The sequence below is a fragment of the Tachypleus tridentatus genome, unplaced genomic scaffold (assembly GCF_004210375.1).
Source record: "Tachypleus tridentatus isolate NWPU-2018 unplaced genomic scaffold, ASM421037v1 Hic_cluster_1, whole genome shotgun sequence".
In the NCBI taxonomy this organism is placed as follows: Eukaryota; Metazoa; Arthropoda; class Merostomata; order Xiphosura; family Limulidae; genus Tachypleus; species Tachypleus tridentatus.
Genome location: NW_027467777.1, coordinates 22,453,154 through 22,478,540, shown reverse-complemented (window position 1 = coordinate 22,478,540; position 25,387 = coordinate 22,453,154). Strand labels below are relative to the sequence as shown.

Below are 25,387 nucleotides of genomic sequence, written 5' to 3'. Positions count from 1 at the left end.
ATTTTTATATCTTTCTTTTTTATTATTATTAGCTGTCACATATTTGGCTTTTTTTACTTTTGGACATGCTGAAATTACTAACATATAAATATTACTTTCTGCTTTAATATAATATATAATACAATAGCATCTGTTTAATATGACTGACCTGTGTGCCATGATAAAAAAGTCTCTGCTTTTAATATAATATATAATATAATAGTACCTGTTTGATATGACCAACCTGTGTGTCATGATAAGAAAGTCTCTGCTTTTTAATCTAATATATAATACAATAGTACCTGTTTGATATGACTGACCTGTGTGCCGTGATAAGAAAGTCGCTGCTTTTAACACAATATATTATACAATAGTTCCTGTTTGATATGACTGACCTATTTGTCATTATGAGAAAGTCGTATCTGACAGTAAGTCATTATTTCAAAGGATCAACAGCCAGTAACAAACGACCGAGTTTGAGCTGTGCCAGTTGTTAATGCCAAAGCCTGAGCATAGCGATTTATATACTGTACAGGTGGTCAGATAACGTAGTGTGTTGGTATAATAATAGTTCTGATGGATAACAGTTCAAGAATGATAAAATTGTTTTGTTTATGTTTTATGTAAAATAATATATTCCTTGATCACATTTTATTACGTACACGTAACATGTCAAATTGACCCCAAGTTTATATCCTGGGTTGTTTTTTTCATTAAACAGTGTCACTTTGAATGTTCATGCGTGTGTGGCAGATATGATATTGAAATATATTGTTTATGTATGCATAAGTGAGGTGAAATGTTTGTTTTTACTCTTTTTGAGACATTTGTACAAAAATGTAGGTGGTTTATTCTTCGGTATGTGCCATATTTATAGAACAAACCACAGATTAACTATTCACTGTAAGAATTACCTATGTCGTGTTTCATCTGAAATCTTTACAAAACATTCATTCTGACTGCTGATTGGCTGATGAGGGTTTTCCCTGCTTGCATCATGGTCTCATTCTTATGGCTGATTGTGAACTAGTAGTAAAAACAGTTATGTGTTAACTTGTGTAATTAAGCAGAAACTGCTATTGAATTATTAATTTTTTCTGATCACATTGAATAATTGAAATATAGATATATTTATAATTTTAAGAATATTTCGTAAAATATGAAAATCTCCCCAGCCTTCACGTTTCTTTTCAATGTGTGGTGTGACATCTCATAGCTCACCCATTGTTGGTATCAATAGATGTCAATCATCACCATAAATGCACATGTGAAATCAAATAAATGAACACATGACAAACACAACATTATTATATGGTTTTACTGAAATGAAGAAAAGTAGATGTAGAGAAGGCATTATCCAACCTTCCACCTCAGGGCCACAGTCACACATCTCATCTGTCAGGAAGACATTCATGGGATGTCAGTTCAGTGTAAAATCATTGTATACAGTCATATCCACCAAGGTCAACTGTATTTAATATCTCATACTTCATGTATACACTCTGTAACTTCACTAATAAACTCTCTGAATTCTAAATTGTTATGATGAAAACAGTCAAACTGTATGTAAACTACAAAAATATACATAAACCCTGAATAATTAGAATAATGAAAAATATCACTGTTTTTATTAAAATAACAAACAACTAAACTTCAAGTTGTTAGAAATAAAACAGCATAGATGCACATAAACATGTAAGTTATAATAATAATGACAAAATGCACATGTGTAATAAAATGTACCTAATGCATGTTTAGATTTATTTACTGAATTACTAATTTGACAAATTATGTGACTGGTAATTTTCTCTGTTTCTTGCAGCTGTCACTTTGAGCACCAGTGTTCCTCTCTCAGTGCCAAGGAATCATGTACTTAACACATTCTTATATACTCTGTTACCATTATTAGGAATTACTCTTGTCCTTATAGTAGTCTACTGGGTGTACAGACACCATAAAATGGCTTACTTTAATGAGGTTCCCACTCTAGATCCCTCTCCTGTTCCACCTCCCTCGCCTCCCCTTGGCTTGAAACCAGTACAGCTCTTGGAAGTAAAAGCTCAGGGAAGATTTGGTGCTGTTTGGAAAGCTCAAATGTTAAATGAATTAGTTGCTGTAAAGATACACCCTCCACAGGTATGAATTTTAGTTTTATGTAAAAATTAAAAAATTGTGCTTGGATTAAACTTAGTTAGACTCTTACGTTTTTACCAGTGAGAGATTAGGAATTTGATACAGTACTTACCTCTCTCACAAGGTTAACTATTCCAATTCAGCTGTCCTTTATATGCAAACCTTGTTTTTTTTACATTTGCCACAAGTCTTCTGTTCCCCATTTGTTGGAATTGCAAGATTCCAACGTGTGTCTCATGCAAACCATCACACACCTCTTCGTCCATGAGAGTATAACATGTTCACATGACACACGACTCCCTCTATACACTTCTGTACCAAACTATCACTTCTAGTTTGGCAACATTGGAGTTTGAATGTGCTCTCTTGTTTGTTTAATGCTTCATGTTTGATTTTGTGTTTCAAATTAATTTGCTTTCATTCAACCTATTCCTTATATTAGTACTTATCAGTTAATTGTAGTTGCTTTATTTCTGCACTCATATTTGGTTGAACCTTTCTGTGACACATTATTACTTCTGGAGTTATGCTAGCAACCAACATTTTTTTTCAGGACTCCTCATTCTTCCTTATTGCATGAACTGTCTTCCCACCCATTTTTTGGTATTTTCCTTCTTATCATGATATTTGGGTTTTTGTTGATCACTTTGCCTTCCAATTAATTGAGAAGATTAGTATACTGCACCCCCTGAGGACTTATGGTTACTTTGCCTTTTTCTACCATTGTGCTGACTATCCATTTTTAGATCAGCATCTGTTATGTTCCTTACTATATGTTGGTGGGGGGCAGCTTTTCAATCAAATGTCAGTCTTATTCTTGCTTGCATCTTGTCCTTACCCACCTCTTGTGGTATTTTTGTTACATACACCTCCTGAGGTTCTCCACAGATACCCTTACTCTCCTCACCTCTACTTGAGCTTACATCTTGTCTTTGGGTGTGGTGTTTCAAACATGGTTTCTTGGTTGTAACGCCATGTTGGCTCTGGTCTGTTTATTCTCTACATATCTTAGAATTTTACAGATAGCCTCATTTTTTGAAGCATTACGTCTTTGATACAGAACCAGAATATATGGTGACATTGATCCACCAATGATCCACCCTTATGAATACTGTGGCCTGTTTATCTCAGTCAGAGCCCCACATGCCTGGACTACCTCTTCCACTCGGGGTACTTCTTCTCTGCACTTTTATCAACTGTGCACCTCCTTCTCCATCACCAACAGTACCAGTGACTGCCCATTAGGTTTGGATAAGTGTGAGGTTGGCATCCTTTCACCAACAATTAATGAGTACTTCAGGTCTTGTCAGCAGGATTTTGTTGTCCACTGTCCTTCCCTCTTTTAGATGCTATGACCACATAGAATCTGTAAGAAGTTGTTCAGGAATTGCTCTTGCAGCAGACAGTCAAATCTGTTCTGCATCTTTCCATGGGGTTTTTATTCCTGATTTATTATTTTCCTCAACAAAGCTAGGTACTGATAGCCAGTAATAGATTTATCTTGCCTCAATCACTTCATATTCCTACCCTAGTTTACCATGATGTTCTTTTTTTTCTCTCTCTCCTGTGATGGGTATTTTAGCCAGGGTTATTGATGACAGAAATGGATGTTTTCAACACTTATGTACATATACCAATATCACCTCATTTTTGTCTTTATCTTCAGTTTTTTCATCTCTGAGTAGGTCCTCCCCTTTGGATTTCCTTCAGCTCTTTACTTGTTTTGTCAAGTACTCTGAGTTTTTGCTTAGCATCTCCATACTATGGAGCTGATTTCTTTTGGCTCCTTCTAAATAAGAACTGGCAAATCATATTTGGTAGCTCCTTTTTGCAGTGGCTTATTTGGGTTGGTTGATCAAACTGGAAAAATTCCTTTTCAAACCCACTCAGTTTCTTATCCATTTGGAGATCTTTTTTGACATGCATGTCATTTGAGCCCAGGCTTCTCCTTTATATCTTTATCCAGTGAAATTTTTGATTCACCATGCCCTCTTGGCTCAGTCAGTGATTGTTCACAAAGTTTTGTAGCTTTTGGGGATGTGATTTTCAGTGATTTCACTGGTTGTTTCTCAGTTATGTCCATAGATGATCCCTTCGTTGTGTATTTCAAAAACAATAGAACATTGCTTGAGATCCTCTTTCTATCCCTGTTTTCCTTCCTTCTTTCCTGACAGATGATTTGTTTTGGTGAATAGACAAGGCCCATGCATTGGTGGGTGTGTCATGCTCCCTACACATCTGAATCTACATTCTTTCATGGGCACATTCCTTCAAGGATGGGGCATGGGTCAATCACCAGGAGGCTTTGGATTGTTGGCCTACAGTTGAAAGCACTTTGCACATCAGTGTTCTCAAACTTCTAGCTGTATGTTGGGCTTTACATCACTTCCTTCTTTTCACCCGGTATTGTCTGTTGATGGTTCATTTAGCCAATTCTATGTGGTGGTACATATCAACCACCAAGAGAACATCTGGTGTAGAGTTTTCTGTTTTCAGAAATTGGATCTCTTATACTGGGACCATGCACATCAAACTTGCTTTATTTCATGTCATATGCCAAGTGTTTTCAATCTGATCACAGTTTGTCTTTCCCACACTGACTGGATATATCACACAGGATGGGCATTAACTCCCCTTGTTTTTAAGGTTCTTTGTCTTCACTGGGGTTCTCCTTAGCAGTGGGGCTCAGCACCAAGTTTCCTCTGTTTTGATTACATGTACCTCATCCACAGGCTATGGCAGCTGATGCTTTCAGAAATGATTGGCCACACAAATATCTTTATATGTACTCACTCATCTGAATACTTCATCTGGTGATTTCTTTCATTTACTGCACTTCTTGTTGGGTCCTTCTGACTGCTCCTTATTGGCCAGCTCAACTGTGGTTTCCACAGTTACAATGACTGCTCCTCTTCTCTCTGGTCCCTCTTTCATTTTCTCCCACTTTTCGTCATCAACTTCAGTCACGTGTCCTACATCCCAACATTCAAGTCCTGCACCTTCATGCCGGGCTTTTGTTTGGCACTTGGCAAGAAGATCTATTTCACACATTGAGTTGCTTACTTGTTAGCTGATTCCACCCATCTGTCTTTCATGGAGGTGTGCCAACACATAATTGGTCTACAACCAGGATGCTTCCTGCTGGCAGGCTTACCATTGGTCTTCAGTTTCCTCATTTTCTGAATATCGAGTGGCCTTATCCCATACCTTTTGTTTTTTCTTCCCCTGTTCTTACCATGCTTGTTTGCTCTTTCCAAACTGAGATGCTAATGTGGTCCCACATTCCCTTATTTTACCTCCATTTGAACCACTTTCCTGGTGTTCCATGTTTCATCTTTCCTTTAAAACTTATTTCCTTCTTCTTTTAGCCTGTGGATGTCAAAGGTTGTGTTTGTTTGCCATCGATGTTTTGTATACCATCTGTCACTCTACCTATCTTTTCCTTTAGCTGATTCCTCCTTTTTTTTTTTTCCTGTTTCCCATCTTTTCCTCAGCCAGGTCAAGTCAAGGCTCTTTACTGTTATATAGACTGTACTGCTTCCTTCCAAGGTACACATTTCCAACTCTTTATATGTTGACAGCCCTTTTCCCTTCATGATCATCTTCTACCCTTACCAGTTGGGTTAGCTTTTTGATTTGATTGGCCTATTACTCTTGGACTTTGTGCCAGGCATCTTCTCATCAGATCCAACACCTCAATTTGGCATGTGGACCACTCCCAGTTCGTTCATCTCCCACTCTCCATCATATCATACCATCTGTGGCCATTTTTCAGACTTCTTTGAAACTGGTAAGTTTTTATTCATACTTTCAATATTTCAGAGGCCTTTTTGTAATTCTTTCTCATATGGATTCCACTCAGGTATTCTTTAACTCTAAATCTGCATTATGCATCCATCTTGACTCATGCTTTCTCTTCCATAACTTTGCATCCTCACTATTTAGATGGGCTGCTCCACAAGATTGATCGAAAGTGAATTACCTCACAGTATTTTACTTCATAAACATGAATGTCTCAGACTGTGCCACCCATGGACTGTACAAGTAAAACAGAAGGGGGATTACTGCCCATCATTGTCATGCCTGGGGTGAATAACTCTGTATGGTCTGCTTTTCAAAATAAGGTTTTATTGTCACCCATTACACCATCTCCAATGATGACATTCCTCTGGACTTTCCAATGCATTGTCACCCTGCTTTCTTTGAGTGAGGTATGGAAGTCCTTGCCACTCGGATTTAGAGTGAACCAATCACCAGCAGTTCTCACAATGGTGTTGAGTTGTCTGTTTTCCTCCTATTATTTCCTACATCTGTGTTGTGAGTCATAGGCATAAGTTTGTTACGGTTCTGTCCTGTCTATCTCACATCTTCTTATTATGATGATATTAGTGTCATTTGGATAGTTGGGGGGAGTTTATTACGTGCCATAGATATCATTTCAACACTGAATATCAAGTTCTCGGATCGATAGTTTAGAACTAATTCTTGTGTCATACTTGGGAATCAGCGTGGTTCTTAATCACCAGTTGTTGGGTTTGAGGTAAAGGCATTATGATTCTCATGTGGATGTAGGTACCCCATGAGGAGGTTTTAGACATAGTTGGATTACCAAGTTTGGTTTCCCATGCCCTAACTACTCTACACTAGGGGGTGCATTCTTGTTTACCCACTTTTCTCGTTGTGGGGTTGAGTTACAATATCTTTCTCTGATTAGGATCACTTTTCTGCCACATTCTGTTCTGCTCAGATGTGCTCCTCTGATTTTCCACCTGTATGTCTTGCATATTCCACAAAAGTGCAAAGAGTATACCAGACTCAGAAGTAGTGCATTCTGATATTTGGATCAGAATCTGTCATTTTCAGGGGTATCCTTCAGACACTTTCAGAAGGTACTTGTGTCATTCCCCCACACTAATCCCTCTTCCTTCTCAGTGTGGGATTCACAGTACTTCTGACAGCTGCTTTTCTCTGCTCACACTTACCGCTCTTCCTCCAAACTTGTATCTGGTGCTGACATTTTTTACCAAATGTCAAAGTGATAGTTCAGTATAGGAATGTAGAGGGAGTGATATGATGGTTCTGTTAGTGATGCATGAGAGACATATTGGAATCTTGGGGGGACCAGAATGTGGCAATCGTGAAGAACAAAATTGCACATAAAAGGGAGCTAAAGAGCTAATATTGTGAGAAACACCAATCAGAAATATATTGTTTGTGTAGGAAAATTATAATATTTATTAGATACTGTAAATATATATATCATTAAACCAATTATAAACAGATAACATTTCTGGAAAAGGGTTATCATTGGATGTAACCTACTGGCTAATGTTGTTTTTATTTACCTGGATGATTTTTATCTGTACGTCTGTGCACATATATATATTTACATATGCTAACATTGGTAGTTATTTGTACTGCTATCAATATTAGGTAATAATAGAGTAAACAAACCAAAATATTATATGAAAAATTCATTTATTAACATTTGTATAAAGTTATCATAAAACATTGGGGGATAAAGTTCCAAGATTACCTATGATTATGCAATTTGTAATGTTCCTAGCAATAGTGGATTTCTTGATCTTATTAACGAAACTGTAAACAGAATTTTCTTTCTTTGTTTTCTCTTCCATTCAGGATAAAACTCTTGGCAAGTGGAGAAAGATATTTTCCAGCTGCCACAAATGAAGCATGATAATATTTTATCATTTATAGCAGCAGAGAAAAGAGGAGACAACTTTCTAGTGGAGTATTGGTTAATTACAGCTTACCACGAAAAAGGTTCACTGAGTGACTACTTGAAGGTACCAACATCCATATTCACATTGTACACAAAATTCAAAACTTATAAATGTTCATTTAAATATTCAAAGTTAGTTACTATCATAGTGTACTATTCTATTTTGAGCTAATCTGCTATTAATGTAAAGTACAAGTGAGTTTTTATATAATTTACTTTTAGTGCAAACATCAGTATATTTATTATACACAATTTGTTGTGTGAGGTTGTTTTTTAAGTTACTTCTGTAATGTGTGAGTGGAAAATGATAGGCTTAACAGTAAAGACATTTTTCTTAATTTGCAACTCACACTTGTAATGTTTAACGATAATTTAACTTAATTTGTAACTCACACTTGTAATGTTTAAAGATAATTTAACTTAATTCTCTGCTATATTAGATTTTTTTAAACCAATGCATCAGCTAAATATGTAAGTTAATTTTAGCAATTTTATAATGAAAATTTGTTACTGTAAATTATGTGTTGTAAGAATGATTCACAGTTAAACTCCTTAGCACGTGTAATTTATACAAACATCAAATAAGTTGTGTACATCTATCACTATCTATTGTAAGAATGATTCACAGGTGAACTCCTTAGCACGTGTAATTTATACAAACATCAAATAAGTTGTGTACATCTATTGCTATCTATTGTAAGAATGATTCACAGGTAAACTCCTTAGCACGTGTAATTTATACAAACATCAAATAAGTTGTGTACATCTATCACTATCTATTGTAAGAATGATTCACAGGTGAACTCCTTAGCACGTGTAATTTATACAAACATCAAATAAGTTGTATACATCTATCACTATCTATTGTAGGAATGATTCACAGGTGAACTCCTTAGCACGTGTAATTTATACTAACATCAAATAAGTTGTATACATCTATCGCTATCTATTGTAAGAATGATTCACAGGTGAACTCCTTAGCACGTGTAATTTCTACAAACATCAAATAAGTTGTGTACATCTATCACTATCTATTGTAAGAATGATTCACAGGTGAACTCCTTAGCACGTGTAATTTATACAAACATCAAATAAGTTGTATACATCTATCGCTATCTATTGTAAGAATGATTCACAGGTGAACTCCTTAGCACGTGTAATTTATATTAACATAACCTGTAGGTTAAAGCCTTTGACTTTCAATCTGCAGGTTATGGGTTTGAAACACACTGAATGTGCTCTTCCTTTCAGGTGATTTTAATTGTAGATGTATTATAATTGTTATGGTTATAAAATATTAATGTATTAGATATTCCTTTTTCTGTTAACCATAAAAAAATTTTCATCCAGGCGAATGTGGTTTCATGGTCAGAAGTTCTGAGCATTGCTGACTCGATATCTAGAGGTCTCATGCACTTACATGAAGAGCTACCTCCAACCAAACTGGAAGCTTACAAACCATCTATAGCACACAGAGATTTCAAAAGTAAAAATGTTCTCTTGAAGAACAACATGGTAGCTTGTATTTCAGATTTTGGTTTAGCCTTGGTTTTCTTTGCAGGACAGTCACCAGGTGATACTCATGGACAGGTATGTTTAATGTCTTATATGTGTGGTTCTGCTTTACCTAGATAATATAAGGAAGATATCATTAATAATAAATCCCAAACACCATGGTATGGTTTACTGTCACTAACAGTTTTCCTCTGTGTCTCTACACATTCTTTACACTATAACTGAAGATTAGTTGAACACGTCATGTTTATGTTCCTTCGTTTTTAAGTTCAAAATAATTTTCTTAGAAAACGGTTGAATTTTTCATTTGAACTTGTTAATTTATATCTGACTGGCTAATTTCAAACACAAGGTTTCATACATTGACAAGTGCATGTCTTTAAATTTGAATGAATATTTTGAAGTGTTATATATTTACAGAATGAAATATGTTTTATAAATATAACGGTTTATTTTCATCCTTATATCATATTTCATAACTTGTAAATTTATAAAATTTACAAACATTTTTTCCTCTATAAATCGTTTCTTACAGTGTAATGCTTTACTTGCCATAATACATTGTTTATTTTACCAGCCAAATCTTTTAACAGTGGACATCTTCAAAGTTATATTTTGTATTTTGAAGGCTACATAAAACTAACAACTCTGTCTCTCTATTTTTTATTGAAAATGTTTTGTTAAAACTGAACCATGCTTCTCAGCAGACCAGTTCTGTAAATTTTGAAGTTTTTACTTATTTGGTGTGGGTGTTAATGCATGATATTAAGTATTAACAAATGGATATACACCACATGGGAAATTTTTAAAAAAAGATTTACTGTGGTGTTCCTGGTGGTTCAGTTGTGGTAAGATTTGATGTCACTGTGGTGTTCCTGGTGGTTCAGTTGTGGTAAGATTTGGTGTCACTGTGGTGTTCCTGGTGGTTCAGTTGTGGTAAGATTTGGTGTCACTGTGGTGTTCCTGGTGGTTCAGTTGTGGTAAGATTTGATGTCACTGTGGTGTTCCTGGTGGTTCAGTTGTGGTAAGATTTGGTGTCACTGTGGTGTTCCTGGTGGTTCAGTTGTGGTAAGATTTGATGTCACTGTGGTGTTCCTGGTGGTTCAGTTGTGGTAAGATTTGGTATCACTGTGGTGTTCCTGGTGGTTCAGTTGTGGTAAGATTTGATGTCACTGTGGTGTTCCTGGTGGTTCAGTTGTGGTAAGATTTGGTGTCACTGTGGTGTTCCTGGTGGTTCAGTTGTGGTAAGATTTGAAACTCATTTTTACCATTTTAATGCTAAAAATTGAACTTTAATATTTATAGTGGGCAGAGCACAGATAGCCCATTGTGTGGGTTTATGTTTAACAACAAACAAAATCTAAGGTAGTGTATATTTTTTTAATGTTTGATGTAGCATTATGTTAATAATGTGCAGATCTCTGTGTTATATGCTTGTATTGGTAGGGGTTATCAAAATGATAAGTGTGATTCTCATGAATGAAAATAAATTGATAGAATGAAGAAGGTAGATGATGAAAAGTCTATGATGATTTGTTGTTGATGAATCAGAAGTATAAGATGAGGACTTTGGGAAAAAACAACTGAGAACTGAGTGAATAAATGTGGTTTGATAGACGTTTGTACGTATTAAAAATTTGGATTGGAGATGCTGTGCCTTTGTTTGTTTGCTGTTGTCATGGTTATAGAACTACCTAATTTGTTTTGGATGTTATTGTTACAGGTGACTACTGGCAAGTTTTTCAAAAGTATCATCAGTGAGTTTCAAAAAATCGGATATTTTATGTGGTAAATACAAAATATTTCTGATACGAGATCTTACCTACAGTCATACTGACCTCTGTCAGCATAAAGTTTTGCTTGCTATTATCCCTGGTACTCCCATGTACCATTATGTTTCGTAGCATGAGACGTGGATACTAACATGCAAATGATTATACAGTAACCCTCTACAAGTGTAATGCTACCTCTATCATAACTGGTGCCCTCTAATTTTACAACTGTTAATCACTTATTGATCGGCAGTCTTACAGTGTGGACATATTAATGTTTACACACTTATTTTGTCACTTAATTGTTAAAATTTGTAGTTTTATTTTTGGCTGTGTGTGTGTGTGTGGCTGTTTTTTTCTTTCAACACCTTTTTTTGGGTGTTTCTCCTCTGAGTCCATAATAGTTCTTTCTCCAGGTGTATCCATTTACAATTGGGGTAATTTTTTGGATGCTTGATTTCAAGTTGGTGATCTTTTTCAGAGTTCTCTTGCTTTTCCATTGCTGTGAGCTCTGGTTTTACTTCTGTCTAGCCCTACAGGGATAGTTGTGTAGGAGTGTCTAAAAGCAAGTGGGCACTCAGTTAAAAAACCCCTAGTGTAGGTCACTGGTCCTCCTGTGTTGGGCTACAGCCTTCATATTCTTAGTCTGGTGGACCTGTATCATGTGGCAGATAATTTATTTCTGCTTATTCTGGGCTTTCCACTGTGTTGGTGCACACACTGATTCCTTGAATGGTGGTTACTCCCCTTTTTTATTTCATAGAATCTTTCTCAGTCCTGTGGCTATTATCCAATTTCCTTTAAGGTATGATTTGAGATCATGGTCTTGTGTGGTGGTGTTCATTTAAAATGTGAAAATTATTTAGAATAATGTCTTTACCTTGTTTGTTGTAAGTGTGGTATGCGTGGCCTGATACAGATAAAAAAATATGCACTGAATGAATGTTATGAACCTGTAAGTAAAGCACACATTAAGTCCAACTGTGAATAAAGAAACTTCTGTCATTTAACAGACTTAAATTGAAACTGAACTTTAAAAAAAACAACATTATAATTATTGTTGAAACTTTGAGTGATAGGTATATGAGATTTGTAAGGGAAAGCACTTGATGAGATTTGGAGGTTCATATTAAACTTGGATACAAATTCTGTTTTTTATATCTAGGTTGGAACAAGAAGATATATGGCTCCTGAGGTCCTGGAAGGGGCCATCAGTTTCAACAGGGATGCATTTCTAAGGATAGATATGTATGCTTGTGGACTGGTCTTGTGGGAGGTGCTTTGAGGTGTTCTGCCCAAGATGGTAGGTCAGTTATGTGAGCAGTAGAGTTGGTGCATTGATTTTAAGTATTATTGATGCACTTCATGATTTCTTTGGTTAGTTATAATAAGGATGTGGTTAATCAATGTAAGCTATGAATGCTTGGATTTATCACTATGTAAATATTTAAAAGATTTAGTAAAGAAAATATAGGATGTGTACTTACATTTGTTTTAAAACAACTATTTTATAATTTTGACCAAAAGCAGCTTTATCTTGGCTTATTTGTAACTAATTAAGAAATATTCTAGGACCTGTTGGAGAATACATGCTTCCATTTGAAGAAGAGGTTGGTCAGCATCCAACCCTAGAGGACATGCAGGAAACAGTAGTACAAAAGAAGATTAGGCCGAAATTCAAAAATATGTGGAAGAAACACCCTGTAAGTTTTACAGAAACTGTTGAAGCTAACAATCTGAGTTACTCACTTGAGGCATATATTTCATGTATTTTGTTTATAGGAGACTACATATAAGTAATCAATTATATTGCTTGAAAAGAATCAATTAAATAACATTACTGTTTTTTTAGTAATTGCTACAAGGGGATCCTTTGAACTGCAATCCTGTTTTTATAATTGCTACAAGGGGATCCTTTGAACCACAATCCTGTTTTTATAATTGCTACAAGGGGATCCTTTGAACCACAATCATGTTTTTATAATTGCTACAAGGGGATCCTTTGAACCACAATCCTGTTTTTATAATTGCTACAAGGGGATCCTTTGAACCACAATCCTGTTTTTATAATTGCTACAAGGGATCCTTTGAACCACAATCCTGTTTTTATAATTGCTACAAGGGGATCCTTTGAACCACAATCCTGTTTTTATAATTGCTACAAGGGGATCCTTTGAACCACTACCCTGTTTTATAATTGCTACAAGGGGATCCTTTGAACCACAACCCTGTTTTTATAATACTACAAGGGGATCTTTTGAACCACAACCCTGTTTTTATAATTGCTACAAGGGGATCTTTTGAACTACAACCCTGTTTTTATAATTGATACAGGGAGATCCTTTGAACAATAGTCCTGTTTTTATAATTGCTACAAGGAGATTATCTGATCATGTTTCTTAAGTATGGTGTTTTGAAATTCCTTTACCCACAGAGTAATACCATAACATTAATGCTACTAAATTATCTTTGTGTTTGAAATATTAACATGTTTTAATTTTCAAACTGAATGCAATTTATTCAACATTATGATAATTGTGTTTCATATTGTTATATCAAATTACTATTACATAGCTCAGGTAGTTTTGGGTTATCTCTTTCAAAGAACACACTTTACATAATGGGAGAATAATACATTTTTGTTGTTCCAGTTTTTATTTGCTGTACAAGTAATAAGGACCTCTAGTGACAAAACTTTTCTTCCCATCAGGGCATGGCTGCTCTCTGCAGCACTATTGATGAGTGTTGGGATCACGAAACAGAGGCAAGACTTTCTGCTAGCTGTGTGCAAGAGAGAATAGCATTACTGTACAAATCGGCTGCTCCAGATGTAGGCAGTGAATTTCTCACCACAACTGGCACGTTTTATTTTAGTGTCTCTTTCATAGCTTAACATTTACTTACCAGTAGTTTTGTTGTTGTTAATATGCATTGGAAAGTTGTTGTAAAAGTAAAACCCTGTATTACTAGTTTTCCCTTGACTTAATGAAATGTTTAGAAGATCTAATAAAAAATATGTAAAAAAACACATTTCAATCACCAATAGAGTAGCACATTAATGTTAATTATCAACAGAGTGTTTTTTAGAATATTGTCAAGTGATAATACTGATTTTGTCTTCAGTACAATGGTCATGAACTCAAGAAGTTCTGAACTTTCTACTGATTATTTTAAAAACAAAACATTTATATACTTATATTTTCAAGAAACAAGTAGTTGTTAGGTGTAGCTAAAATAAAATTGTTTGATTTAATCAGAGTTTAATTTGCTTATTTATTAAAGTTTTATAATACTTCTAATAAGTCAAGAGTTGTGTTTATTTGGTAAGCTCTTTTATTTTCAAATGTTCTGTTGTAAATGGTTTTATGTGTACTTACACTTTAGTGACACAAATTTCTTGACTGTCATTCGTTCATAAACAATCGTGATGATGGCATGAGTTTTCTCTGAAGTTTAATCATGATTCCAGTACTGCCCCTGGGCATGGTTGGGGTAAAAGTTTGCATTTTACAACTTTTACAGAATGTCTTTCAAAATTTAATGAAACAACTATATTACTAGTGTTTCTCAATAAACATAGCATCAGAATGTAGTTGATACAAGTAATGATTTCTTAATGTTTAAAATAAATATCTAAATAATTGGCACTCTTTTTGTGTATGTGTCATGTATTGCTTGTGCACTCTAAATTTGTAAATTTTCTTTCTTCTCTTACATTGGTTTCAGATTGTCTGCCTGTATGTACACCAGATACATTGGTTTCAGATTGTCTGCCTGTATGTACACCAGATACATGGGTTTCAGATTGTCTGCCTGTATGTACACCAGATACATTGGTTTCAGATTGTCTGCCTGTATGTACACCAGATACATTGGTTTCAGATTGTCTGCCTGTATGTACACCAGATACATTGGTTTCAGGTTGTCTGCCTGTATGTACACCAGATACATTGGTTTCAGGTTGTCTGCCTGTATGTACACCAGATACATTGGTTTCAGGTTGTCTGCCTGTATGTACACCAGATACATTGGTTTCAGATTGTCTGCCTGTATGTACACCAGATACATTGGTTTCAGGTTGTCTGCCTGTATGTACACCAGATACATTGGTTTCAGGTTGTCTGCCTGTATGTACACCAGATACATTGGTTTCAGGTTGTCTGCCTGTATGTACACCAGATACATTGGTTTCAGGTTGTCTGCCTGTATGTACACCAGATACATTGGTTTCAGGTTGTCTGCCTGTATGTACACCAGATACATTGGTTTCAGGTTGTCTGCCTGTATGTACACCAGATACATTGGTTTCAGATTGTCTGCCTGTATGTACACCAGATACATTGGTTTCAGGTTGTCTGCCTGTATGTACACCAAATAAGTCTTTACTGGCCAGAACATCTCTCATCTTTTAGCTTTTGAGATACGAATGAAATTGTTTTCACCACAAAAGTATCATCTTACTCTTCATGCTTTTGAAATTACTTACTGACACGTAACTTTTCACTTGTATGTGCTTATGATCAATAGAAAGGCTAATTTGTGCATTACACGATTACAAAGTTTTGGTGTTAATTTATTTGGTAAAGATGGCATCTGCTAAGCAGGTTTTATTAAATGAAGAGTGAAATTGGTGTTCCAGTAAGTTTTAAACATTTTGGTAGGCCAGGTAAATTATAGTTAGTTTGGGGGCATCCTGTTTAAGTGGTTGTATTATTTGTATTTTAAAATTCATATTTGAGAACTATGTGAATTGTTTTTTTGGACAACTGACTTAATGAGAGAAGTTTCAGAGATAATAACAGTAACCTTTCAAAAGCCTAAGTCCTGAAGCAAGTACCTACTACACCATGGACCTGATGTATCCCTACCTACTACAACCCGAACCTGATGTTTCTGTACTTACTACACCATGGACCTGATGTATCCCTACCTACTACAACCCGAACCTGATGTTTCTGTACTTACAACACCATGGACCTGATGTATCCCTACCTACTACACCATGAACCTGATGTTTCTGTACTTACAACACCATGGACCTGATGTATCCCTATCTACTACACCACGAACCTGATGTTTCTGTACCTACTACACCATGGACCTGATGTATCCCTACCTACTACAACCCGAACCTGATGTTTCTGTACTTACTACACCATGGACCTGATGTATCCCTACCTACTACAACCCGAACCTGATGTTTCTGTACCTACTACACCATGGACCTGATGTATCCCTACCTACTACAACACGAACCTGATGTTTCTGTACTTACAACACCATGGACCTGATGTATCCCTACCTACTACACCACGAACCTGATGTTTCTGTACTTACAACACCATGGACCTGATGTATCCCTATCTACTACACCACCTAACCTGATGTTTCTGTACTTACAACACCATGGACCTGATGTATCCCTACCTACTACAACACGAACCTGATGTTTCTGTACTTACAACACCATGGACCTGATGTATCCCTATCTACTACACCATGAACCTGATGTTTCTGTACTTACAACACCATGGACCTGATGTATCCCTACCTACTACACCACCTAACCTGATGTTTCTGTACTTACAACACCATGGACCTGATGTATCCCTATCTACTACACCACGAACCTGATGTTTCTGTACTTACAACACCATGGACCTGATGTATCCCTACCTACTACAACACAAACCTGATGTTTCTGTACTTACAACACCATGGACCTGATGTATCCCTATCTACTACACCTTGAACCTGATGTTTCTGTACTTACAACACCATGGACCTGATGTATCCCTATCTACTACACCACGAACCTGATGTTTCTGTACCTACTACACCACGGACCTGATGTATCCCTACCTACTACAACACAAACCTGATATTTCTGTACTTACAACACCATGGACCTGATGTATCCCTATCTACTACACCATGAACCTGATGTTTCTGTACTTGCAACACCATGGACCTGATGTATCCCTATCTACTACACCATGAACCTGATGTTTCTGTACTTACAACACCATGGACCTGATGTATCCCTATCTACTACACCACAGACCTGATGTATCTGTACTTACCACACCATGGACCTGATATATCTGTACTTACCACACCATGGACCTGATATATCTGTACTTACCACACTATGGACCTTATGTTTCTGTACTTACCACACCATGGACCTTATGTTTCTGTACTTACCACACCATGGACCTGATGTATCTGTACTTACCACACCATGGACCTGATGTATCTGTACGTACCACACCATGGACCTGATGTATCCGTACCTACTATACCACAGACCTAATGTATCCATACCTACTACACCACAGACCTGATGTATCTGTACTTACCACACCATGGACCTGATGTATCTGTACTTACCACATCATGGACCGGATGTATCCATACCTACTACACCATAGACCTGATGTATCCATACCTACTACACCATGGACCTGATGTATCCATACCTACTACACCATGGACCTGATGTATCTGTACCTACTACATCACAGACCTAATGTATCCCTACCTACTACATCATGGACCTGATGTATCTGTACCTACTACACCGTGGACCTGATGTATTTGTACCTACTACATCACGGACCTGATGTATCCCTACCTACTACACCATGGACCTGATGTATCTCTACCTACTACACCATGGACCTGATGTATCTGTACTCACCACACCATGGACCTAATGTATCCATACCTACCACACCATGGACCTGATGTATCTGTACTCACCACACCATGGACCTAATGTATCCATACCTACCACACCATGGACCTGATGTATCCATACCTACCACACCATGGACCTGATGTATCTGTACTCACCACATCATGGACCTAATGTATCCATACCTACCACACCATGGACCTGATGTATCTGTACCTACTACACCACAGACTCTTCTTACAGTTTCATTTGATGACATCAGAAATGATAACAGTGATTGTTTTCAATCTTAAACATCTGGTGAACCACAACTTTTCATACAAAGGTGAACCTAATGATTTGGTGACAGATTTAGGCCTTCCAAAGTATTCTTCCAAGATTTTGTAGTCCAGACATTCGGTTAAGAACTTACGTTTCCTTCAAAGACATCATTCTACTGGCAGAGAAATGTAAGAAAAAGTTTCTACCATATTTTTTACAAGAAGGTTCAGTGGTTTATTTCAACAGTATTGCTGAATTAATACCACTGTTAGAAGCTACAGTCTATGAACGAAGTAAGTGGTGGTTGTTCAATGACTCCTCCAAAATAATTCTAAAAGGTGTCCATCTTCATAGTGGTAACATATATGGTAACATATATGTGTCTGTTTCTATTTCTCAATTGGAAGAAAATATAGAAAAATCTCAAACTTCTTCACAGTAAGGTTCAAATATGAAGAATACAGCTGGCTACTTTCTAGAAACTTAAAGGTTTTTTTTTTGTATGTTGTTGGGTCAACAGTTAGGTCATACAGAGTTGCCATGTTTTTTGTGTGATTGAAACACAGAGCACCTAAATCAACAGTGAATAAATAAACAGTGGTCACACAGAGTCAACCTGATACTAGGTTAAAAAAACATTGAACATGAAAGTTTGGTTGATACAAAGAACGTCCTGTTACCTACACTTCATACAAAACTGGGCCTGATGAAGAAGGTTGTAGAGACCTTAGATAAAGATGGTGACTGTTTCAAGTATCAATGTAAGAACTTCCCAGATCCTTCAGAGGCGAGACTTGAAGAAGGAATTTTTGTTATGCCTTAGGTTATAAATTGACTTTAAATGAACAGTTCAAAAGGACAGTAAGGAAAATTGAAAATAAAGCATGAATTGCTTATTAAGATATCATTAAGAAACAACAAAGGCCAAAAATTAGGTGCCTATCGTGAAATAAGGTTTTGATAAATTTAAAGAACGTTCATTTCTGACATTTGCTTATTGACAATTCTGCAGCAAATCTCAGTGAACAAAACGGAGAACAAGGGGAAAGATTTCATCAAGACATCTGGAAAATAAAATGGTATCAGGAAAGGTGTAACATCAGCATGATAGCTGATTATGGTTGGCCATTGGAATGAGATGTTCCAGATACAGTACGTAATAGAGAAAACTCAGTACGTAGTTTTGATACTAAAGACATTTCACACACACACAAGTCATGATGAATGATGATACATCTTTGTTTAACATCATCACACACAAGTCATGATGAATGATGATACATCTTTGTTTAACATCATCACACACAAGTCATGATGAATGATGATACATCTTTGTTTAACATCATCACACACAAGTCATGATGAATGATGATACATCTTTGTTTAACATCATCACAAACAAGTCATGATGAATGATGATACATCTTTGTTTAACATCATCACACACAAGTCATGATGAATGATGATACATCTTTGTTTAACATCACACACAAGTCATGATGAATGATGATACATCTTTGTTTAACATCACACACAAGTCATGATGAATGATGATACATCTTTGTTTAACATCACACACAAGTCATGATGAATGGTGATACATCTTTGTTTAACATCATCACACACAAGTCATGATGAATGATGATACATCTTTGTGTAACATCATCACACACAAGTCATGATGAATGATGATACATCTTTGTGTAACATCATCACACACAAGTCATGATGAATGATGATACATCTTTGTTTAACATCATCACACACAAGTCATGATGAATGATGATACATCTTTGTTTAACATCATCACACACAAGTCATGATGAATGATGATACATCTTTGTTTAACATCATCACACACAAGTCATGATGAATGATGATACATCTTTGTTTAACATCACACACAAGTCATGATGAATGATGATACATCTTTGTTTAACATCATCACACAAGTCATGATGAATGATGATACATCTTTGTTTAACATCATCACACACAAGTCATGATGAATGATGATACATCTTTGTTTAACATCATCACACACAAGTCATGATGAATGATGATACATCTTTGTTTAACATCATCACACACAAGTCATGATGAATGATGATACATCTTTGTTTAACATCATCACACACAAGTCATGATGAATGATGATACATCTTTGTTTAACATCAGTGTGTACTTCCCTTTTCTTTAGTTTGTATTTTTTTAACAAACATAATAATAAAAAATGTTCATTGTGGTAAAGGAAATCATAATTTGATCTAAGTAAGAGCTTTTTTATTTCTGATTTGTGAAACATCTCTGTTATTTTTGAAATCTGTGTACTTAAATTACAGACAATGTATTATTAAAACCAAAACAACTTTTATGAATCACGCCTGTATAATTACTAAGTAGCAGTTGCTAAAACCTTGTATGATCAAAGTACAAACATTTGTGTCAGTGGGAATGTTCTAACTACATTGTTTACATCACAAACAATTCCAAATAATAAAGCTTTGTGCCCATGTATTTCGACAGTTTTTTTCTTGTGACAAAATGTGTGTTTGTGGTACTTGAAAGGTTGTTATAAACATCTTGGTAGGTGCACTAATAATTTATAAAGTTTTCAATATAATAATTGAAAACGATAAAATTGTCTTTTAAATAAGTTTTTGTTATTAGTACAAAGATTTGCCTGGTGTGGTTGTGTATTAATGTTTAAAATGCATACAAATAGTATATACTTTAGAAATACCTAGTGTTTTATGTATAATTTTCAGTATAGGTTTGATCCAAGAACATTACAAATTTTTCATTTTTTTTTCTCCAGATCTGAAGAACCCAAGTACTACCTCAGAGAAACAACCAGCACTTGCTTGCTCACAGTTAGTTTTCTGTAAAGAATCCGGTCTCCACAAGCAGGGTGGAAGTATGGAGTCGTCTTACCACCCATAGACCCTGTTGTGCCTTCTTCCTTCAGCAAGTACAACAAGGTTATGTAATAACAGCTGCATACAGAAGCTGTTTTAGATGTAGGATGTAAGTAGATGTAGGTATGTTTCTTATGAAACATAACTTTGTGGACTAACTGTACATTTTTTTTTTCATTTATTGAGTCAATTTTTATATTATGCAGTGACCAGGAACTGTTTAAGAAATTGTTTTCTACATTTTAGTTTCATGTGTTAACTGAGTTATCTCAGTGCCATCCTAAAGTGGTTTTAGTTTTTGCTTCAATTCTAACATCACATGGTTTTTATGATACATAAAGTGAACTGCAGCTGTTTTGTTTGTTTCTATGTGTATCTGTGTATCAAACTGAACTAAATTTTTTTTATGAGTACAATATTATGAAATCGTCAGTTTACCTCAGGAAACACACTTTACATAAAACACCTCAGACCGAAATTTTTATATCACAAACATTAACTAGATGCTCAATGGTTTACTCATATTGGTGAGATTCTGTCCCAGTTAAACAGAAAAGCCAATATTAGTATAAATTGTATGATACATTATAATAGTATTTAAACAACATTCCTGCACTTGGTGACAAGCCCTTATCGACATAGTGAAAAGTCACTTACTTAAATCAGCGGACTTTTCCACTAGAATATTTATTTTCTTCCAACTTGATAACCTCATAGTAGCCAACTTTAGATGTAGCTGTTCCTATTCATTATTTATTGGACATTCACCATTTTCATAGTGGCACTAATGTCACTTCAATCCATTAGCAAAAGTTAAGTGAAATCTAAACCACGTAAAGACCTGTAGCTGTATTTTTTAGTAGTAAATATTAAAACATGTATGAAAATATCTCTGGTTTAAAGTGATGTGCAATTGATTTAATAGTGATTGGATTAATGCCTCTTTTGTTGAAGTCTCCATATTCTTGAATTTGATACTTGACAGTTGTGAAAGCAAGTTTTTTTTTATATAAGTAAAATTTATAGTTATTTTATTTAAAGCAAACAAGTGACGTGAATTGATGTACAAAAACAAGTTTATTTCTTTGAACAAGGAAATACATTCTTTGTGTCATTTTTTATGCTTTTAAAACTAATTTTAATTTTTTTAATAAATACAGAAATAAAATACAATACCTTCTGCATTTTTTCTTGTTTTAATTTATGTTTCTTAACAAAGAAAAACATAAGTGAATTTTTTAAATTGAAGAGTAAGTGATTCTGTATGAACTTTTTTGTTGTGTCAGGTTATTTAGTAAATTATCATTCAGTTAAGCTTTGGTTTGAACTCACAAACAAAACAAGTTTGTTTATTTTGTTTTAATTAATTGTTCTTTTGGTAATAATGCTCTAAATTCTGACTGGATGGTGATTGGTTTACACAAAGAGTGTATAATGCACACAGGATTTCATTGCAGTAGACAAATGTGTATTCTAATGAGTTTTGTATTTTTATTGTGACATCTCTTTACCAAATTAAATCAGAATTGACCTTCAGTGGGTCATAAAATGTAATACATAAAGATGTTCCTAAACATGAAATCTTAGAGTTTTTATTAACAGTAACTATATCTTGTACCAGGTTCTGTTTTATATGTTTCTGATTTTGAGAATGATTATGTTAGTGTTAGTTTTGATGTCACGTAAAGTTTTTCTGAGTGGTTCACCAATAGCTGCACAATTACATCGTTAGGAATGGCTGAAACTTTATAACTTGGTAATGCCTATGTAAACAGTATTCCTGACTACATAACTGTTATTTTAGAGAGAAAGTTTCAAATCTAGCAGTTTATGTCTTCTTACTGAAGTTAATAAGAGGAAGTTTCCTGCTTCTGCATTTTTTCCATAGTTATGAAAAGTAACATTAAAGACTTCATAATGAAGTAGTCCTTTGAAATGTAACTTTACCGATTCAGTCTTTTGTGATAACTATTAATATGTGATTTTTTTTTTTTTAACCACGACCAGTTTCCTTGATCCTAACAAAGAATTTGCAAAATCTTGAATATTTTGTGATGGAATGTAATAGATAACTTACTGTGTAAATGGATAAGTTGTTGTACATGTTAAAGCAGCTGCATGTTAAATGTCAGGTTGTATTTTGATTTGCTTTAGTTTACATTATTATTACATCTTATCTAACATAGGTGCCAATATTATAGTGGCTCACTATGATTCCACCTAACTGTTGTGTACAATTCTTGCATCATGAACTGTGTTTGTCCTTTAAGTGTTGTAGATGTTTTACAGAATATATTCAGGTTTTTTTGTATTTTCCAGTGAAATCTCACTTTTATCAGTTGGATGCATCTATGATTTACCTCCATTTTGTTTGCAGTGGAGGCGAGGGTGCTTATAAGACATTTGTGTAGTCCTTACGTAAAGGTTCCTATAATGGCTGGGTAATCTGTATGTATTACCAGGTTTTTTGTGTCAAAGTATGATTAACAGAAACAGAAGAGTGCTTCTTTAAACCCTACAAGATGTAATGTTTGTATCAAGTTTTTGTGTCAAAGTATGGTTAATAGAACATTGAAGAGTACTTGATTAAACCCTACAGAATGTAATGTATGTGTCATTTTTTTGTGTCAAAGTGTGGTTAGTGAACATTGAAGAGTGGTTCATTAAACCTTGCAGAATGTAATGTTTGTATCAAGTTTGTTGTGTCAAAGTGTGGTTAGTGAACATTGAAGAGTGGTTCATTAAACCTTGCAGAATGTAATGTTTGTATCAAGTAGGTTGTGTCAAAGTGTGGTTAGTGAACATTGAAGAGTGGTTGATTAAACCTTACAGAATGTAATGTTTGTATCAAGTTTGTGTCAAAATTTGGTTAGTGAACATTGAAGAGTGGTTCATTAAACCTTGCAGAATGTAATGTTTGTATCAAGTTTGTTGTCTCAAAGTGTGGTTAATGGAACATTAAAGAGTGGTTGATTAAACATTGCAGAATGTAATGTTTGTATCAAGTTTGTTGTCTCAAAGTGTGGTTAGTGAACATTGAAGAGTGGTTGATTAAACCTTACAGAATGTAATGTTTGTATCAAGTTTGTTGTCTCAAAGTGTGGTTAGTGAACATTGAAGAGTGGTTGATTAAACCTTACAGAATGTAATGTTTGTATCAAGTTTGTTGTCTCAAAGTGTGGTTAGTGAACATTGAAGAGTGGTTGATTAAACCTTACAGAATGTAATGTTTATATCAAGAAGTGTGGTTAGTGGAATATTAAAGAGTGATTGATGAAACCCTGCAGGATTAAATGGTGCTTGTTTTTTGTAAGTTCGCCATTTCCTTACGTCACCAGAAACATGTTCTGAGAATTTCAAAAAGCACTAAATTTATAGAAACATTCATTCAAAGACAAAATATAATTCCCTCATTACATTTGTAAACTGGATTGGCTGTTGAATTTCTGGGAAACCAAAGTGGTTAGAAAAGAAGATGAGAGAGGGTAGATATTCTGGTACTTTGTAGAAGATATTGAAATCCACCATTTGATTCTTTGACAATGTAACCATTTTCACATACTTCATTATGTTCTGGTACTTTGTAGAAGATATTGAAATCCACCATTTGATTCTTTGACAATGTAACCATTTTCACATACTTCATTATGTTCTGGTACTTTGTAGAAGATATTGAAATCCACCATTTGATTCTTTGACAATGTAACCATTTTCACATACTTCATTATGTTCTGGTACTTTGTAGAAGATATTGAAATCCACCATTTGATTCTTTGACAATGTAACCATTTTCACATACTTCATTATGTTCTGGTACTTTGTAGAAGATATTGAAATCCACCATTTGATTCTTTGACAATGTAACCATTTTCACATACTTCATTATGTTCTGGTACTTTGTAGAAGATATTGAAATCCACCATTTGATTCTTTGACAATGTAACCATTTTCACATACTTCATTATGTTCTGGTACTTTGTAGAAGATATTGAAATCCACCATTTGATTCTTTGACAATGTAACCATTTTCACATACTTCATTATGTTCTGGTACTTTGTAGAAGATATTGAAATCCACCATTTGATTCTTTGACAATGTAACCATTTTCACATACTTCATTATGTTCTGGTACTTTGTAGAAGATATTGAAATCCACCATTTGATTCTTTGACAATGTAACCATTTTCACATACTTCATTATGTTCTGGTACTTTGTAGAAGATATTGAAATCCACCATTTGATTCTTTGACAATGTAACCATTTTCACATACTTTATTATGTAACTAACTTTTTCTTTAAGTAAGTCGAGTCAGTAGGTGGCAGCCCATGGCTACATTTTGTGGTGCTAGGGATATGCCAAAATA

The 25,387-nt window shown here is 35.0% G+C and overlaps 1 pseudogene across 1 annotated transcript in view; it reads left to right on the top strand.

Moving 5' to 3' along the window:
• The window catches only part of LOC143241973 (activin receptor type-2A-like), a 46,710-nt pseudogene extending 22,055 nt beyond the window's left edge, over positions 1-24,655 (top strand). The window contains exons 5-11 of the transcript XR_013022375.1: positions 1,802-2,115; positions 7,753-7,919; positions 9,206-9,445; positions 12,308-12,445; positions 12,715-12,845; positions 13,853-14,000; positions 20,922-24,655. The product of XR_013022375.1 is annotated as an activin receptor type-2A-like (transcript). The remainder of the gene's footprint in view (positions 1-1,801; positions 2,116-7,752; positions 7,920-9,205; positions 9,446-12,307; positions 12,446-12,714; positions 12,846-13,852; positions 14,001-20,921) is intronic.
• Positions 24,656-25,387: the final 732 nt, after the last annotated feature.